The following is a 15,250-nucleotide window of genomic DNA, read 5'->3' as shown; positions in this document are numbered from 1 at the left end:
TTACTGATTGTTTCAGGCATCTTACATTCACGTGTACTTTACTTAGACAAGAATTCCTAGGTGGGTATTATTAATGTTATATCATATTTGGGCAGATGGTGAAGCACAGAGACTTTCGATAATTTGTGCCGTGTCACATGGGTAGTAAAATGTGGGCTTTGGGCCCAGAAACCGATGTGCTCAATGGCTATGCTCTTCACTGCTAACGCTTAGCTGAAACTTCCTTAGGTCACATGCAAAGGTGACTGCGAGGTGGCAGTGGAATCGGTGGGTGGGAATAAGTAAGAACGAAGTTATGACTTCCTTAAAATACTTTGTTCCTCATTGATGCCAAGTAGGTATAGAGAAAGAGGAGGCCAAGCCAGAGATATGACAGCGCTTGGCTTGATGTTAAAGGGATGCTTTTGTTCTTACTCCACCATTTCAGTTTTCTCACCAGCTTTGATCCCCTTCCTACTGTTCACCTGTAAACAAAACCACTGTTCCCTTTTTTTTTGGAGTGGGTTACTAAGAAACTCACAGGGTTCATCATAGCCAGGTGTTTCTCTGCACCTGGTGTGTCTCATCTTCAGAGCAAAGGGATTCATAGACAAACACAACAGGACTCATTGTAGACTACACAATTAATCATTTGAGGTTTCTGATTTGCTCTTGAAACTTGCTATGTTCCTGTAATGGGAAAGAGACAGCTCCATTTATCACACGGCACCTCGTGCTGCTCCTTGGCACCGTCCCCTGGGTCCTTTACCATCCCCAAACTTGGAAAACATCTGCTGTGGGTACCATGGCGGGGATTTCTTCACATTCTCTGCTATACTTGCCTTCTCAGCATCTCTGTTTAAGCTCTCCTTTTGTGACCAAAGACAGAAAGGCCAGTATTCTCTGTGGAGATGAACAATTAGTAAGTTCATTACTTATGGTGGCATTCATGGTTCTTTGCCAAAGATTACATTTTTGTATATGACATTTTGCCTGATGTTGTCAAAAGAGCACTGGACTGGGAATTAGCTTTGCTGGATTTTTGTCTTGGCTCTACCACTAATGATTTGTCTGGGCTTGGGTGAGCTGCTGCACCTCTCTCGACTTTTGGTACCTCATTTAATGATGAATCTAGATTAGATCAGTGCTTCTCTACCTTGGATGCACATTAGAGTCACATCAAATGCACGAAACTCTAATGCCCAGGTCATAATCCAGACTGACTAACTCAATCTCTGGAAGAGCAGGACCCCCTGGCACTGATATTCTTATTCAGGCTCCCCAGGAGACTGTTACATTGACTTAGGTTTGAGAACCACTAGCCTCGGTATAAGGATTCTTTAGTCTCTAAAGAGACATCTTTTTCTTAAGATGGGAGAATTAAGGGGTGCCTGGGTGGCTTAATCGGTTGAGCGCTGACTTTGACCCTGATCATGATCTCGCAGTTGGTGGGTTTGAGCCCACGTCGGGCTCTGTGCTGACAGCTCAGAGCCTGGAGCCTGCTTCAGATTCTGGGTCTGCCTCTCTCTCTGTCCCTCCCCCTCTCATACTCTTTCTCTCTGTCTCTCAAATAAACATTAAAAAAAAGATGGGAGAATTAAGATCACATTTGTACAAAAAGGGAAGAGACAGTAGAGAGGGAAGTTTGGCGATACAGAAGAGGGTGAGTGGAGACACCTCTCCATCTTCGAGGAGGCAAAAGACTGAGTGCTATGATGGAAGGGTTGGCTTTACGTAAGAGCATGGAGAGTATGTTCCCGGGTGCGGAACCACACTGTATGGGTGCAGAAGTTGGTAGGTAGGTGGATGCAGCGGTAGAAACGCACAGAGGTTGTCTTTCTGGTTGCTCCAATTTTTCTTTAACATGAAGAAGAAAGGTCATCAGAATGGATGGGAAAGAAGGTGTTGGGAGAGGTTTTAAGAGAGGAGAGGTGTGAAAGTCATCTATAAGAATGGAGAGTACATGCACTAGAGAAATGCGGTAGGACTGCCAGGGATAGTGAGAGTGTATTTGAGGTTGGTCAGTGATTGTGTGCATTTTGCTGACGGGGGTCCTGTCGAGTTTGGACAGTCTTTCTGACGACAGCCATAATCCCAACTAGTGGTTTCTGCTTGCATACTAGCTTCTGTGTTCGTCTAATCCTGGGTCATTTGTTGCCTTTGAACTATCTGGAATGGCCACCCATTTTGCTTATTTTATCCAACTTTATTGAGATATAATTGATCTATAACATTGTGTAAGTTGAAGGTGTACAATGTGTTGATTTGATACACTTATGTATTACAATATGATCACCCCTCTGTCACATCACATAATTCGTGTGTGTGTGTGTGTGTGTGTGTGTGTGTGTGTATGTGGCACATCTTTATCCATTCATCTATTGACAATAATTTAGATCGTTTCTCTTCCTTGGCTTTGTGAATAATGCTGCTGTAAACATGGGAGTTCAGACATCTTTTCAATGTCCTGTTTTTATTTTCTTTGGATATATATCCCAAAAAGGAATTGATGGATCATATCATAGTTGTATTTTTAATTTTGGGGGAAACCTCCTTACCATTTTCTGTAGTGGCTTTACCAATTTACATTCCCACCAACAGTGCACAGGACTTCCCTTTTCTCCACATCCTTGCCAACACTTGTTATTTCTTGTTTTTTTTTTTTTTTTCTTTATGACAGCCTTTCTAATAGATGTGAAGGATATCTCATTGTGGTTTTGGTTTGCATTTCCCTGATGATGAGTGATGTTGAACATTTTTTCATGTATCTGTTGGCCATTTGGATGTCTTCTTTGGACCAGTATCTATTCGGTTCCTTGTTTATTTTTAAATTGGATTTTTTTTTTGCTATTGTATGATTTATATATTTTGTGTATTAAGTATCAGATAGGTGGTTTGCAAGCATTTTCTCCCATTCTATAGGCTGCCTTTTCATTTTGTTGATTGTTTCCTTTGCTGTGCAGAAGGTTTTTAATTTGATGTACTGCCATTTATTGATTTTTGCTTTTGTTCCTTGTGCTTTTGGTGTCATATCCAAAAAATCATTGCTAAGACCGATGTCAAAGAGGTTCTTCCTTATGTTTTCTTCTAGGAGTCTTGCTGTTTCAGGTCTATGTTTCAGTGTTCATTTCATTTCGACTTAATTTTTGTGAGTGGTGTAAGGTAGGGATCCAATTTCATTTTTCTGCATGTGATCATCCAGTTTTCCTAACAGCATTTATTGAAAAGACTATCCTTTCTCCATTGTGTATTCTTGATTCCTTTGTCAGATATTAGTTGACTGGTCATTCCTGTTAAATAATGCCTTAACCGCGGGCAACTGCAGCTAGTTGCAATCTCCCTAGTGTTAGGGAGTGAGGTATGGCCTGGCTTCTGGCTTACCTGAGTTTCTGAGGACTCACTGTACTTTCCCCTAGAGACAGACAGTCAGAGCTGCCTTCTAGAAGGTGGTGAGCTACTGTGCCATATGAATGAAGGAGTTATAAAGGAATGGTTAGTGAATTTGAATCTTGTGCAAGAGAAGCTGCCTAGAGATCTTTTTCCTGATTGGAGCAAGACTATCATGGAACAACACAACGGTTTCCCCCTACTTTCCTTAGACCTGCAAGTGACATGGTGCACACAAATAGTAAAGTCATACCTCTAAGATTAGAAAATGTTTTAGTTAGATTAGGACAAGTAGCTTTTGATTGTCTAAAAGTCACCTGAAGTGTTAAGTGGTAAATTAGGTCATCTAAAGTAATAGACTTTCAGACCAAGCTGAAGCAAGTGGCAAACTTCCGGAAAATTCAGCATCCATGACAGCATTTTTCTGAGATAGTGGAGACTGAATATATAAAATTTTTACCATATTCATTTTAGTGCCAATTCAAAAGGATTGGGAAACTAAGAGCCAGCAGGTGATTAAATGGGAGTATTCAGAGAGGACAAAATGGACTTTGTGTTCTTCATGTTGAATAGGTTCTACATAATATCTTTAGATTTTGGCATTGAAAAGTAGAAGGAAAGAGGCCCCACCATTAGTTTGGCAGATTTATCAAGCTGAGCTATGTCAATTGTATTATGCCGTTTCCAAGAAGACAGTAGAGCTTGTGAAATTTAACAGTGTCTGTCACCACTTGACATATTGGCTAAAACAAAAGCAGATTGAGGAAATGACTCACAATAGTTAATTGTTTCAATAGTCAGTCTTTCCCATCTGCACAGTGCGTTGAATTTGATGACATCTGATGGGAACTTTGTGGAAAATTAATGCACCAACTTGTTTTCAAGAAGCAAGCCCTCTCTTTGCTTTTTTAGTAGCTACATGTCAGTATCTGAAATCTCCATTTTATCTCTTTTTGGTTTAGGTAACACTGCAGTCTATCTTGACTTATCGAATACAAAAAGAAAAGCCTAACCATTTATAAAAAAACAAAATCAGTCAATAATAATTCCAACTCTGTTTCTTCACTTAAAGAATGGATTAGGTACTTTGGCTTTGATAAATTCAAAAACAAAGGGAAAAATTGTTCACAAAGAACCAAATTCAGGATGATATATGCAGCAAACATTCATCTTCCATTATCACATGAATACATAGCACATCTGGCTGCAGAATCTATGATGCCACTCTACAATTTATCACGCTTTATGGGAAACCATTAATTTATAACAGTTGCATTAATGTATAGCTCTGTGCTTTAAGTTCACCCTTGATAGATCTAGGTCTTTCACTGTGCTGAATTCCTTTGTAGACCCCACTTAAAAATCCAACTGACTTATCTGACCTGAAGAACAGTTTTATATTTTGAAGGTGTGGCTATCAAGTAAGAACATCAAGTTTCCTTTTTGGATATCTGCCAATGGGGATAAAGCTTAACTCCATGAAAGTTGATTCTTTTGGAGAGTATTTCTAGTATTTGTGTTCTTGTTGGACAGCCACAAATGAGTCTACATTTCAGGTGCACTGGAAACTGCTATTTACAAAGAAGAAAGGATTAGGTCTGTCTGTTCCCTACAGATAGATTTCCTTGGTGCTACTTAAGATATCATTGCTATCTTTTGGTAGTCATGGCAGAACTGTGATGTTTTTTGAACAGATTTGGTATAAAGAATGAAGGTGTCTTGTTTAATAAAGAACACAATAATCTAAGAGGAGACTTCAAGACTTTCAAGAGTTGTGATAGGGAACAAAGAAACTTCTTTTCTACAGCTCAATAGGGCAAAACCCATAGGGCTAGCCCAGATCATTAGCAGGCTATGGCTCACAGTAACAAAGAACGTTTCTTTTTTTTTTTTTAATTTTTTAAATCTTTATTTATTTTTGAGAGAGAGAGAGAGAGGGAGACAGAATGTGAGCAGGGGAGGGGCAGAGAGAGAGGGAGACATAGAATCCGAAGCAAGCTCCAGGTTCCCAGCTGTCAGCACAGAGCCTGACGTGGGACTCGAACTTACGAACTGTGAGATCATGATCTGAGCTGAAGTTGGATGCTCAATTGACTGAGCCACCCAGGCGCCCCACAAAGAACATTTCAATAGGGCATTCTAAGGAAATAGCTGCTCTGGGAGGAAATAATCTCCCCATATTTTCTCCTGGGAATTCTATTGGGTGTTGACATTTGGGAAAATTTGTTCCCGGTCTGAGGCAGCCTTTCTCAGTCTAAGAACATGTATTCCAGCTCACTGAAGATTACTGTAGCATTAGAAGTGTATTAATTTTTTGAATAGTTTGAACTTTCAGAGAAGGTGGGTGGAAAAGTGAAAGGCAGGATGTGGGGAGGGTGATGTCCAGCGTCCCTTTTGAATGCCTTGCCTCACTGAAGCATATTTGTATTTCCTGAACTGACAACTCAAAAGATCTAAAGTAGAGTGATACACAGCACCTATCAGAAATAATTTGCACACTCCCTGCTTTCTTTGCAGAGATCTCTAAATATATTGGTTCTGCCCCACCCAGGGAGGGCTGGTGTTCAGGGGCAGACTTGCAAAACTTGTAGCATCCCATCTTTGGATACACTGGTTGACTCAGGCATCATCCTTCAGCCTAATCTGAAGAGCACACTGTTTGTTCTCTTCTGGTACAAAAGAGACCTTTTAGTTTATGTGGTCTCCATCTAAAACTGTCACAGAGTAGAAACCATGAATCAGAAGGAACATTAGTGAAATAATTTTGCTCATGTAGACGGATGAGAGCTGAACTTTTTTTCTTGCTGTATCTATGAATTCCAGTTCATATTTCTTCACGTGAAAGTGGATTTTTTCCTCCTGGATTTATGTTAAGCTGAGCAAGCAGTTCTGGTGAAATTAAGCCCACGTATAAACAATAGATTCAGACAGCTCAATTTTGGTCCTGAATGCCATTAGAATTTTTCCCCCTCCTGTACTTTATTACAATTTCTGATTCTTTGCTTCTTATAACCCACTTTTTATATTGAATATCACATTGTGTACGGGTATGCCAAATTGGTGTTGGTATATCCTGATTGCCTTACTTGGGAAAAGTGCTGAATTCAAGTTTGAAATGTTTGCACTTGACCGAACTTTAGGAAAAGAAGAAAAAAGAAGAGAGTATTTAAAACCCAGAAATGATTTTCTTTGCTGTGGTAAGCAACATCTTGAGTCTTAACCAACAGTTAGAATAGATTTACAATCTGCATGAAATGTATAAATGAGATGAAGTTAGAGGAGACCAATAGTACATTCTGAGCAATTTCCAAAGAGTTATAGGAAGCATGAGTGACTTAACTCCTGAAATGTGTGGTCAGATATAATATTTAATTAAAAACTTATGAGGGCAGAAGAAGTGTTGTGGAAGGCACTCAGGAGATGCCAGGAAGTATATTGATATTTTTACAGGTGCAATCTCATTGAACCCTCACATCAGTACTATGAAGTACATACTGGGATTCCCATTCCAAAGATGAAGACAGTGGAGCTCAGAAAGCCTATTCAGGTTGCTTACAGTTTTAGAACCATGATTTGAATCCAGATCTTTCAGATTTTGAAACCATTTGTACAGTAGTAGAAGCTTGTCTGGGCTCTGTGTATTCTCTTCACAAGGAGATGTCAAGGAACATTGAGCAAAAGGTAGTATTACCAACAAACAAAAACCAAAACTGACACATGATGCTAAGGAAGGAGGCAGCTCCCTCTGTAGGGTTGGAAAAGATCATGAATCCAAGAAGAGGTCACAATGAGGCAAAGAATGAAGAAACTTGGGAGATTCTTATAAAAAAAAAATTGCAGGGCCCCAAAATGGTGTAGAGGTTTAAAAGAATATGTAACATGGCTCTTTGCTTCCAGGACAAAGAAATAACATCAGTCATGGCCAGGAGGAAAACTAGGCAGAGAGTTTAGAAGATGTGAACAGCAAGTGGTAAAGTTACTAAGGGGGACTGGGCATAGAAATGCCTGGGATCCGTGATTTGGGGGAGGGGTAGAATGTAATAATAATTTCTCAAGCACTGTTAATTATATAATCCGTTTACTTCATAGAACTCAGTATTTTTTTGTCTATACAATACTTCAATTTTAGAGTATCAGTGAAACACAGGGGAAAAGATGGATTTTCCTGGGTGGCAATCAGAGTATAATTAGAGTTCATAGTTTTCAGGCTCAGACCTTGGAAATCTCGTACCACAGATAACCCTTTCTCCATTGCCAACACATTTGTCCATACTTTGTTTTATTTTTGGAAACCATAAACTCACTTGTCTCAATGTGACATGACTTCCTCCCGAAATCCCTAATGAATTTATTTATTTTAAAAGAAAGGCTGTGGCAGAATAGGCTGAGATATGTGGGGGCTATTGGTGAGAGAACATTTATGGAAGTGTGGGCTGTGCTTATTCTGTGTTCAGGGAAAGGACTGGCCCACAAGGAATGAGGAAGCATGCTTAAAATACTGCCTTTAATATATTACGAACAGGGAACTAACTTTTCCTTAGTGTATCTCTTATTGTTCCATTTCTTTTTCTTGCTCAATAAATACAAGGAAAAAAAAAGCATTGCTTTTACGTTTTAATTTCCCAGCAGCACTCTGTATTGGAGACAGTAATTAATGAAAATTATAGGCTAAATATTTTACAGTTTGCATTAAGTGCTTTATCCATGTTTTGTTAAAGAATCTCGGGGCGCCTGGGTGGCGCAGTCGGTTAAGCGTCCGACTTCAGCCAGGTCACGATCTCGCGGTCCGTGAGTTCGAGCTCCGCGTCAGGCTCTGGGCTGATGGCTCGGAGCCTGGAGCCTGTTTCCGATTCTGTGTCTCCCTCTCTCTCTGCCCCTCCCCCGTTCATGCTCTGCCTCTCTCTGTCCCAAAAATAAATAAAAAACGTTGAAAAAAAAAATTAAAAAAAAAAAAAGAATCTCATTCTACCTAGAGATAGTGAGTGTTTGAGTGTGTATTAGGGGGGAACACACATGCTAGCATCCCTCTTGGAGTTGTCCCCAACCAACCCTGTATGGTGGTATCTAAAATATGGGGTCCTATGTCAAAGAGATTGTTTCCCTAGTCCTATAACATGACTTTATTTTTATTTATTTATTTTTATTTTTTTTAATATATGAAATTTATTGTCAAATTGGTTTCCATACAACACCCAGTGCTCATCCCAAAAGGTGCCCTCCTCAATACCCATCACCCACCCTCCTCTCCCTCCCACCCCCCATCAACCCTCAGTTTGTTCCCTAGTCCTATAACATGACTTTAAATGTAATACTCACCTTCTAAGATGCCTTAGTTACCAGATCCATCCACATTTCAAAAAAGAAATAATCCAGACCACACGTTCTACTAACAAAATTAAATATTGTCAAGCTGTTTAAAAAAAATCTTGAAAACATGATCAGGACATGGTAAACAATATTTTTAGCCTAGCTCATGTTATTATGTTATATAATAAAATTGTATTTTCTTTCAATCTTTCCATTTTATAATTGAGCACAACAACAAAGAATATTGAATTGGGCTAGTTTGACCTCGAAAAATGAAATTTGTATCCTCATTTAGAAGTGAATACACTTTTTAAAGAGTAGAGGATATTTTGCCTAGAGAAATTGAATGAGAAGCATAGAATAAATAGTGATTTCCAAACTTTTCCCAGGCTAATTCAAATATTAGAGTCTTAGGCTGAAATAAGTTAGAGGCCTTATGATCACCATCCCATGAAATAAAATATAAAGTTATTTGCTGAAAGGTATTAAAATAAATGAAAGGATTTGTGGTGTAGGAAAAAGGAAATAGAGGCAGGTAGGGGAAAGAGTGGGTCATAAAATATACAATTATAATTGCATAGCTGTACTTTCTAGTAGACACTCTAATTTAAAAATATAGTGATCAATTTAACATAGCAAAAAATTTTAGGCATCTATTGGCAATAGGAAGATACAGTAAGAAGAGTAAGACCCGTATCTCCTCTCAGGGCAACTATATAGTCTAGGGCATGTTTTTGTGTGTATGTGTGCATGTAGTAGGATGTGGGCAAAACATGGGGTAAGTGAGTGGGGTGTGGGGAGATTATTACAAATCTAAAAATAGCATGTTACAGGATAGCAAGTTACCTGCTGCAGGAGATCATACCAACTATGTCAGTAAGGGCCATACCAGAGTCAGAACTCAGAAAAGAAAAAAGACCTGGGAGAGCAAAGGCTATGTCTGGAGACAAGATCAGGTACCTTAAGCTCCCTAGGTTATCCAACAGTTCTGGCGAATGAAGTACATCTTACCCAGACGGCTTTAATGGGTTGAATGTCTACATGCTGGTTTGTTCTAGGTAATGTCCTTTGTGCCATCCTCCAAGAATGATTTTCACTAAAATGAATTTGAGATTAGGGTACACAGCATACACACTAATCATTATCGAGAGGCAGTGTGGAAGTGGTTAAATGCATATGGATGAGAAAAATGTCTTAAAACTCAACATCAAGACAAATTGGTATTATCAGGATTATTGACAGATGAAACAATCAATCACATGTTAGAAAATGGAAGTTTTCATCTGATAACCAATTCTTACTAGCAGGAGTATCTGGACAAGTAACAATCTCTCTGAACTTAGTTTCTTCATCTGTAAAATTCTTGTCTTCTAGAGTTTTTGTAAAGATCACATAACATCTTTTGTGTGAAAGCCTTTGCAAACCACAGTTTTCTATAAAAATGTAAGTTGTGAGGAGAGATGAATATACTAAATGGAGGGTTTTAGGGAGAGAAATCCCATCACTGTGTGGAAGCTATACTGCAGAGGACAGAGGCACATGGTGGGAAGTAGGTCTGTCAAACAAGAAACAAGACTTGGCCAACAAATGATCTTGCTACAAAAATAGATTTCTACTCAAAAATACTTGTTGGGAAGGGAATTCCTTCCCACCACCTTTCCTTATTCCTATATCTTACGGACAGAAATGGCTTCCTTACTCAAAGAGTTGGGAGTATTTATTACAGATGGTGTTAATGAGACATGTTTAAGTGGTTGGATTGGTACAGTTTCCTGCATGTAATGGGTTATTATATATGTATTTTTTCCTTTCAGATAATTGTTGAGCCTATGCCATATTTCAAAAGCCAAGTTAATTTAGGTCAATGAAAAGAGAATTTATTTCCAGTCTATTACCATCTAATCCCCAATTAAATCAAAGAATAAGGAACTGAGTGATCCAGGCAGATCATTTGTCTCTTGGCAAAAGTTAATCCAGTCAATATAAAGAAAAGAGAAATGATTGTTTCCAAAAACCTAGTAGATTCTTTTGGCCATTTATTGCCTAGGCATGGAGGAATATAGGTTTTATTGAGAGAAGCTCTGAGCTTTAAAGAAAAGCTTTGAAATCCAAGCTGTCAGGCATTTTATGGTAAGAGATGGAAAGACTGGCCATCTCAGTGTTCAGGAAAGAAAAAAATATCCCCTGAAGTATGGAAGGAATAAATGCTCCATGGCTTACATATCATCTCTACAGGTTTCTTCCCTTCAAGTCATGGCCTATTTCATGGCCCATTTCCCTTTATTTTGAGAATTTTTTTTCTTGATTACAAAAGATTTCAAAGATAATTGGAAAATACAGAAAAGTACAAAGAAGAAAATAAAAATCATTTAAAATTATTTAGTCATCTCCACCTAGAGATAATAGTAATAACCTCCCAGGTTATTTTTCTTTGGCTATGTGTGTGTATGTATGTGTTTGTGTTTATTTATGTATATAAGGCATGTGTGTGTTGGGGGGGGTATGTTACAAAATTGAGCACAGAGTTATATGTAGTTCTCTTTTTTTGCTAATTAAAATGTATTTTAAATATTTTCCCATGCCATTAAAATGTCTTTATAATATTTTAAATTCTGTATAATATTCCCTTCTGTGGATATGTGGCAACTTATTGAAATACTTCCTTATTGTTTTGCATTCAGAATGTCCCTGTATTTTCTGTCCCCCCCCCCCCAATCCAAAGGGATACCTCAAAAGATATCTTTGCAGCCATTTATTTATGTGCACTTCTGATTATTTCCTTAGTATACATTTCTATAATTGTTGGATCAAAGGAAAGGCATGCATTACATTTTTGTTTTTGATCTCTATAAACTAGGGACTATATGAGGAATCACCTTCTTAATCTGCAGTGAGCATGCTCAGTGTCTGAGGTGGAAAGGAGGAGGTTGGGGGTTCCACAGAAAGCAGGTTCTGGCTGGTCCTGGGTGACAGTTACTGGTTCAGAATGTGGAAGTACCATCCTCCAATTGTAACGGACCAGACTGCCTTGCTCTACACGGGCAGCTTCAGAGGATAGTTGGATATTTGTAATCTTGGAGGAATGGTCAAGAGACACCTGGGCTATCCTAGGCTAACGTCATTTTAACTTTAAAAGTCAAGTAGAGCCAATAAAAAAGATGCATGGGGAGTGTACTTCTTATTAGTTGTTCATGCTGTTTGCCTAGGTCTCGCAAATTAGTTGACTGTTCAACGTACCAGTGAACTTTCTCAGTAAAATCAAGTGGGATGGAGGTGGGGTGAGGAAGAGGACTCAGTAGGCTTGTGAAAAAAGAAGCTGTTGGACTTCAAGATTGGCATCAGTTGTTTGTGAGACATATCTGCTGTCTGCAGAGGTTGATCTCTTCCACTACCCAAACCAGTTAACTCCATTTCTATCGGTGCCTGTGTCTGTCTCCTTAGCTAGAAATTTGGTCAAGATTCGTCACCAATCTCCTCTATCCTCTTAAGTCTGAAATGCGCCAAGGCCTGTAATTTTGCTCTACTTGGAATGTCTCTCAAATCTTCCTTTCCTCCATTCCTTCCTTCCACCTCCATTCCTACTACTGTCGCTCTTTTCCAGCTTTCAGCACAGATCTGCAATTCTGGTATCACTTCAAACTCCACAGCTTCTCCCCTACTCCCTACTGCTTTCAGTTTACTATTCCCATGACACCTCTTAACTGTTTCCCTCAAAGAGCCTGAAACTATTGCAAATAGCTTGTCTGTAGACTCTGAGCTCTTTTTCAAGATCAGGGCTTTACCTTACTCATCTTTGTAGCTCCAGTGTTTAGGAAAGTGGTTGTCACCTAAACCAATTTTAGCCTGGAAGCAACCCCATGGCATTTTTGAAAGGGACACTGCAGCCCAGGGAAGGAAAGTAATCTGCCTGAGGCTACATAGCTACTAAGTGTCAGAGCGAGGATTCAGTCCTGGGCAGGTCTGTTTTTCCCCAAACTACATGAACTAAGCTGCACCTGGCCATACTTCCATTGTCAGGAGTCTGAGACCTCCTCAATCAAGCTGTCTTACTGTACTTCTATCCCTTTTCTGTACTGAATGCTATGTCATGGGATATCACCTGCCACAAGAAATATATTTGAGCAGATTAGGGGTGGAGACAAGAGGGGGAGGGCAGGTTGATAAAGACCAAGAGAATTTTTTTGGGAGAAGGTGCATCTTAAGCTGGGCCTTGAAGGTTGAAATAGTTTGGTCTCAGCAGGAGACCAGGGCAGAGGCATTCCATATCATGGGAATAGACAGCAAAGGCCCTGAGACAGAAATGAATCAGTAGTGCTCTGAACAATGAAGACATTGGCCTATTTGTAGAAAGTTTTCATATAGTATTGTTGGAAACAGCCTTCCCTTAAAGTAATGGTTTTATTAGTACCCTGGAAATAAACCCCATGATTTCATAGTTTGAAGTGCTAAGAATTGCAGAGAAATTGACCTCTTTCTGTATGGGGACAACAGAGAGAAGAAAGCTCATTTGGGTGTGGCATTCCTTCACTTCAGATTTCAAACTGGATCCGGATCATGAATCTCTCTGGCAAGTCCTAGAACACAGGAACCAACCAGCTTTGTAATCTTAACATGGCTTCAGTTTTTATGATAACTTTTGGCCTTCAGAAAAAATTTCACCCCCAAGTTTAGGAAATCTGAAACATAATATGGATTGGAGGTGGTTTGAATGTACTTTCGAAGAGTATTTTTTTACTGGCCAATAAACTCCTCTGTGGCCACAAGTGTGTTGTTGAAAGGGACCTGGCTGATGGCAAACAGTAACATGAGGGAAACTTAAAACTGGAGATGATGATCAAATGTAAATCAATGTCAGGATTATTTCAAAAGTAGTAGTCAAGTAAAAAAAAAAAAAGCTGACAAAAAGATAAAATTACATTTTAGTAAAAAAAATCATTAGATATCTCATTTTTGATATTTGCCTTTCCAAACTTAGAATAAGGAACCAAGGAAAGCAAATCTATTAGCTTTTAAGTTACACTACATGAATGTGTGCACAGTGGATTAAGAGAGTATTTTGAATTTCTGCTTCTGTGAACATCTGAAGGGGTCAGGGAGGATGTTATATGTTTCTTCCCATCCCCATCCTGGCCCCAAATGTCTCCTCCTCTGGGATTCCTGCTATACAATTTATTTCAGGAATTTAGCTCTGTCCTCCAAATTTTCAACAGCCAAAGTGAGAGCAGAATATATGGGAAGTGTGTATCTCAGCCCTAACCCTCAGTCTCCTCCTGAAGGAGGACCAGCTGATTAGCTACCACATCACACAAGTGACTAATGTTCCCAGAGATCATAGTTTCCCAACTCTGATATCAACAGTGGAGGCAGGTCTTTGCTGAGAAGGGCTCCTTCTTAAGGGGCTTCACTGCAGTTGGTTTAGAATCTTTAGGCCTAAAGAGGTTCCACAGAGGGAGAAAGGCCCAACTGTCAAGACCTCACTTGAACAATCCACATGGCTTTTTGCCTTTCTAAAGAAGCAGATCTTTCTGAGCTCTTCTTCCTTCTCAGCCATCCTCCTTGAAGCCATCTTTCCCAGGATGATGAGCACATGACTTACTCAGTGTTCTTGACCCAGTCCTGGTCAGTCTTGTGTGCTTACTCTGTCTTGATGTTGTAACCAGTTTATACCTAACTGGCCCTTGACAGTCTGTTCTGCTTTCCATCTGGGAGACCTGTTAGGACATGCCTCATCCTGACAGGGCTTCAGGCTGCCCCAAACGGTGATGACTGAGATTAGGTGATGGCTGCCTTCACTTTGGGGTTAGTTGCCGCTCCCTTACCCTCCATCAGAGCTCTTACTCAAGAGAAGGGGCTGAGATTAGGGTTTGGTTTAGAGATTCCTTCCCTCCTTCCTAAAGTACAATCAGGTCTAAAAAGTCCTACCTCTTAAGACAGTAATGGGAGCTGGTGTTATGAAGGTCACAATAGAGATACAACAGGAATGAAGGAGTCCCAGCACCCTCTGTCATTAGACTCTCAAAGTAGGGCTTGTGTCATGTTCAGGATTGAATATACAGCACCAGCATAGCATCTGATACAGAGAAGGCTTTCAAGGAATATTTATTGCATATAAACATTAAAAATGTGCATGTGGGGGACTCTCCTAGTGACTCTTATGATCTGGGCATTTTTCAGTGGACAATACTATTAATTATGCAGTCATTATTTTAGTACCCTCTTCATTGCCCTTCAGCCATGGGGGGTAAGCCTGGAACTACTTAGTTTTTTGGAGTTCACAGTTAATAGCTGAGCCCCAAGTCAGCTACTGCTCATAGTAGATGACTCATTGTGTTCCTCTCATTACTTATCCTTGTGTCCACATTCCAATAATAGGTTACTGATTTGTTTCCTTATCTTTGTGTACCCTTAATGTTCCCCATCACCATATGATCTGCCAGGATCTTCTTACACCCTTGGTGTATGTGTGGGAGTCTTGACCCTGGGCCTCAGATGCCGTAGCTGAGTGTGCTCCCCTTGCTGCCCAGGCTGCCAGTCTCCCATGGTGCAATGCTCTGCCCTCATGCTGGCTCATTTACCT

The 15,250-nt window shown here is 39.7% G+C and overlaps 1 long non-coding RNA gene across 1 annotated transcript; it reads right to left on the bottom strand.

Moving 5' to 3' along the window:
- Positions 1–675: 675 nt before the first annotated feature.
- On the bottom strand, positions 676–11,543 carry LOC125916485 (uncharacterized). Its single transcript, XR_007455942.1, has 4 exons — positions 11,402–11,543; positions 9,685–9,769; positions 8,683–8,752; positions 676–882 (listed from the first exon to the last, which is right to left on the bottom strand). It is a non-coding gene; the product is annotated as an uncharacterized LOC125916485 (long non-coding RNA).
- Positions 11,544–15,250: the final 3,707 nt, after the last annotated feature.

This window comes from Panthera uncia, chromosome D4, assembly GCF_023721935.1.
Source record: "Panthera uncia isolate 11264 chromosome D4, Puncia_PCG_1.0, whole genome shotgun sequence".
NCBI classification, from domain to species: Eukaryota; Metazoa; Chordata; class Mammalia; order Carnivora; family Felidae; genus Panthera; species Panthera uncia.
The sequence above is the reverse complement of the archived record's forward strand: the minus strand, read 5'-3'. Positions and strand labels throughout refer to the sequence as shown.